Here is a 5,466-nt window from a genome sequence, read left to right as displayed (position 1 = left end):
ATGGAGATTTCTTCTGGCTCTATTCCACTTTAGGGATAAAAGATCTGGAATATTTCTTCAGCAGTTTAGGGTATCAGAGCAGTGTGGAAATACTCATATGTGAATTTTTCCAAGCTGCCAAGATTCCTTTATCCTTTCAGTTTGCTAAGGTTATCCTGGAGGAAGTTTATCTCCATCATCTAATTTTGCACATATGATGTCTCACCTCTTTATATCCTTAGTGTATGTCTCCTATTTTGGGATTTTTTTTTCTTATCTAACCTATCTAGAATTTTCACTCATTTTGCCTCTATTCCAACCCCCTGTGAAAACTAATTGACCAATGTGGTTGTTTGGGAATATTTGCCTGCAAGTTGGAAAAATAGACAATCACTGTATTGATGATTTATAGCTTTATACTGTGGCCTGGAAGCTATGGTGGCCCTTACTGAAATCTCAACAGTTGATATACATATCCTCAGAACACACATGTTTTTAGTCTGTGGTTAAAACCCAAAATAGAGTCCATTCATCGTCATCGTCATGACTTTGGTATCATAAAATCTAGAATTTGACACAGCCCACTCAGCCAATGGCATCATGAAATGAGGATCCCCAAAACAGACAGAGTGTACAGCAATCACATGCTCCTAGAGTATCCAGGATTAGAAAAATAATGCTTTGATCTTAACTTACTATAGAAGGATCACTTTGATGACCTATAACAAAAATTTTCTAAATTCATTCCACAGCTATAAAAATTCAAAAGTTTTCAATTTTTTTGTAATGTGTTTCTTGGTGTTACATGCAAAGATCATCATAAGATGACCCCAAATGTTAAAACATCACTCATCACTTTTCTACAGAAACTCTCTTCTCCAAATGTGTTGACTTGTGCCTTCACTTTTGTTACCTATCTCATTCATTCTTATGCCTTCTGATATTTATGATGCTTCCCCCTGCTCCCTTTAAGTTTACCAGTGGTCTTATTACCTGAACAAAAGCTTTGATAATGGTTGAAGCTCTCTTTGATCTTCCCTATTTAGGTTTTAACATACAGTGTGCTGTATACATTCTACTTCTAGTTGTATGTTGTGAATCCTGGATGACCGAGATCATTCACTTTACTTTTATAAAAAAGAAGTCTTTTCCAAAACCAGATTTCCATGTATGCCTATTCAATGCCTTAAAGATTTAGTGATTATTTTTTTTCAAAAAGAATCTTCAAAACTAATCTCTTAATTCATTGGTTTGTAAATTTATGGCAGAGAAGTTAGCTAGTCCTTCATTGCCAAGCATTATCATCATGCCTTTAAGTTTAATCAGTAGTGCGGTTTATTAGCTAGACTCTCAGTCTGTGTCCATCCTTGGTCACCATGTGTTGGAATTATGGAAAAAAACAAAACAGAACAAAACCCCAAACCCAAATTGCTATAGTGACCAAATTAAGGATACGAATTCTACACCTAGGACTTTAAAGTAATCTGAAGTCAGTGAGGTGAAGAAATAATTTTTTTTTATTCGATCAAAGTTTGAATTTTCCTAAAATTGGTTTCTTGGCAAAGAAATCTTAACAGCAGAAATAATGGCAGTTAAGAAAATAACTCATCATGTGTGTTCTCTTCTAAGATAGATAGCTCTTTAAGGAAAATTACTTTTACTTGAAGTGATGGCAAGTAATGTGGCACTTAAATATATCCATTTATTTCCTGAAATGCTCCCAAATGGGTTTTTTTTCCACTAAATAATTCTATGAAATCAGAGTTTAGATTTCACAAAGATCTTTTATGCCACATATTTTTCTAAGTTTAAATTTTGGGCAGTTGTTTGAGTTCCTAGTTTATCAAGGACAATGGGAAATAAAGGTGAGTTTATAAATATATGAATTATTTTTTTCTACTTTTGCTCTATTAATTCTGAAAAGAACAAGTCTGAAAGAAAAGTAGTCATGTCACAGTGACACAGGACTAAAAGGTCCTTGTTCTTAATTGTTTAGAAGAAAGGAAGCATGATCTTTTGAGAAGCCTAATTATGAAGTGCTCTCTGTTCTTTAAGAACTGACTAGCAGATGTTTTGGGCAGGAGATATAAAAGAATGGTGACTATAACACTGATAAGTTACAGATGTAGCTGATATTACCTGCTTTAACACTGCTAAAATTCTAATACTGAAAACCCACATTCCTAAGTATTTAGGCTATGCAGAACTATATACTAACCAAGAGGTAAGTATTGGTCAAATCCACATATAAATTAAATGCTATGTTTTTGTGAATTATATATAAAAAACTGTCTATACCTACATTTTCTAATTTTTCAGTTTGACCTTTTGATAAAAAATGCACTATCTTAATCAAAATACTCAATTTGGTAACATGATAATGAATCCAACTGTTAAAGCAAAGACTAGAATGAATATAGGCATGAAACAAGTAAATCATTAAAAAATCAATTAAAATATTATAACAGTCAAGGTTAGACATTTATTTAATTATGTATTTATTGGAAGTCTTGCACACTAGAAGGTAAATTCTATGGGAGCAGGGTATAAGTCCATCTTACCATTATAACCTCAGCACTTGATCAGTGTTACACTCAAGAATATTTGTTGATTGGATGAATAACATTGAATAATTGTTAAAATAACCAAACATTTGCTCCAAAAAAAAAAAAGACCTGGGGATGGTCTGTTACATATAAGCTCTTTCTATGAATCGCAGATGAATTTTAATAGGTAATATCAGTATCTCACTCATGATAATGTTCAGTTAGGCTTTGGGTTTACTAATTTGAGAATTGGAAAGCAATTTTTACCTAAATTTATAAACCATAGGCGCTATCCAATGATTTCAAGATTATTTTATTCATTTCTCCATTTTATTATTTTCCCCAATCGATATGGACTTTGAGAAGCCAAGTCTTACATAAAAGTTATTGACCATACACTCACCAAATTATAAAACTTTTGGTCACAGTGAAAGATATATTTGGTCCAAATCATTTCCCCCTCATTATCCATGATCGACTATAGAATAGATATTTACTAGTACTATTAATAAACAATTATTCTTAAATATTTCTGTGTGCTAGATATTTTGCCAATGTCATTTCTATACTGTCTTAATATTTTTCCACAATCCTTGATCGATGGTGTTATTTCTTACTTAATATTTTTCTTTAAATTACCCTTTAACCAACTCACTATATATGTTTTTAGTGTCAAACTAAATTACCCTCAAATTAATGAAAAATGGCACAAAATCATGGTCTTGTAGTACTGGTTATAGCTGTTCTAATGTTAAATAAAATAAATGTGCATAATACTTGTATTATAATATTATATATATTTTTTCAGTTCTCACATAAAATTGCCTCAAAGTACACATGCCCCATTCTGGGAAACTCTGACCCACATATTTAATTTATTCTGAAATAATTTATGCAAAACAATTAGTAGCTGCCATTTGATTATATCATTATCTACAATAAATTTATGAGGTAGCTACCATTTGCTCCATTATACAGAAGAATGGAGAAAATAAGTCACTTGTTCCAGGCGAGGGAGCTAGCAAATGAAGAGCTGACATTAAGCCTGGATCTGGTTGACCCCAGAGTACATGTTTAACCATGATCCACTAATTTCCCCAATTTTCAAGTCAAGGAATTAACACTGGAAAAAATATCCCCAATACTCACTTTTCAAGGAAGTACTAATACAAGAGATCTTTTGATAAAAAAGTATTAATACTGAAGTCTTAGAAAGAAAGTACAGCACACAGACTATAAGGCCAGTCATGTCCTTCCAAAAAGACTGGGTTTCCTAAGAGAAAGCAATGCACCTACAAGGAAGTTATTAGGAATATGTATTTTCATGCCGTAGTTCTTCAATCTTGAAGGAACAAAATGCCCTCTTTAACAATATTTTGTCATTGGATATATGGGAAATATACTCTAAAATGTTGCAAGGGTCCAATGAGACAGTATATGTAAAGATGCTGTTTAAGCTTTTATTAAAGATAGAACATGGAAAGCAACAACCCCATCTTCAATGTGTAGTTAATGACAAACTTTTCCCCATATAATAAACTTTATTTGTAGGGAAGTTTTTGATTGCATAAAAGTTACATTGAAAGTATAAGGGATTCCCATATACCTCATCCCCTACTTCTCCCACATTTTTCCTCTATTAATAACATTGTATGTCATTGTGGTACATTTTTTATACTTGATGAGCCAATATTGGAGCAATGCTACTAACAAAGTCTATGGTTTACATTATGGTTTACACTTTTCACTCTACAGTTTTATAGGTTTGGACAAAATGTATAATGGCCTATATCTGTCATTGCAATGCCTTGCATGACAATTCCAATGTCCCCAAAATGCCCCATGTTACACCTACTCTTCCCTCTCACTTCCCTCAGAACCTCTGGTAACCACTATCTTTATATCAATGTTACAAGTTCTTCCATTAAAACAATAAGTCTACTTTGGTTCATGGTTGTATTCCCCTTATGTTTGTTCATTCCTCAGTCTTGAGGATTTGGGGATAGTGATGCCTGCTCTGCTTCAGATTGAAAAGGTTGTTATACAACGCACAGCTTTCGTCTGGGTCCGAGATGGCAGAGGTGGAGGAGACCCTAAAGCGACTTCAGAGCCAGAAGGGAGTACAGGGAATCATCGTGGTGAACACAGAAGGCATTCCCATCAAGAGCACCATGGATAATTCCATCACCACACAGTACACCAACCTCATGCACAACTTCATCTTGAAGGCACGGAGCACCGTGCGTGAAATTGACCCCCAGAATGACCTTACCTTCCTTCGCATTCGTTCCAAGAAAAATGAAATTATGGTTGCTCCAGACAAAGACTATTTCCTGATTGTGATTCAGAATCCAACCGAATAAGCCACTCTCTTGGATCCCTGAGATACTCCTTAACTTAATGTCCCCCAGGAATAATAGTGTTAATCATGCCCAGCCAACTAGTGTGTGGAAATCACCTTAGAGCCCACTTGCCCCACCTAGTGGCCAAGGTTGGCCTGGAAACTCAGCCCACCCAGCCAAAGGACTCCTTGAGGCCCATCTTTCTGATCACTTTGGAGCTTGGACAAGAGCTTGTGAGAAGCCCCTACCCGGCTTTCTTCTGACTTTCGGTTTACTTTGTTGCCCTTGGAAAAGGCTTTTTCTTTAACTAAAAATAACCAAAATGCTTAAAAAAAAAAAAAAGATTGTTATATATTATGAGGCAAATGGAAGGAACCATTTTGCTTGCAGTTGTAGATACTTGGTTTTTGGGAAAACATCCTCTAATTACTGACACTCTGCACCAGTGATCCTCTCCTGCCATAGATACCAAAATAACACTCCCACAATTGTATTCTCAACCACAGTCCACATTCTCCCCAGAGTTCACCTATTTCTTCCTCCAGTCCTTCCTCCAGCTCCATGGATGACCCAATCCATTTCCCCAATCCCACTCCCAC

At 34.9% G+C, this 5,466-nt stretch overlaps 1 pseudogene; it reads left to right on the top strand.

The window, feature by feature from the left end:
* The first annotated feature begins 4,573 nt into the window (after window positions 1-4,573).
* Window positions 4,574-5,198, top strand: LOC101426374 (dynein light chain roadblock-type 1 pseudogene; annotated as a pseudogene).
* Window positions 5,199-5,466: the final 268 nt, after the last annotated feature.

This window comes from Dasypus novemcinctus, chromosome 16, assembly GCF_030445035.2.
Source record: "Dasypus novemcinctus isolate mDasNov1 chromosome 16, mDasNov1.1.hap2, whole genome shotgun sequence".
Classification (NCBI taxonomy): Eukaryota; Metazoa; Chordata; class Mammalia; order Cingulata; family Dasypodidae; genus Dasypus; species Dasypus novemcinctus.
Note: the sequence above shows the minus strand (reverse complement) of the source record. Positions and strands in the feature narration are given on the sequence as shown.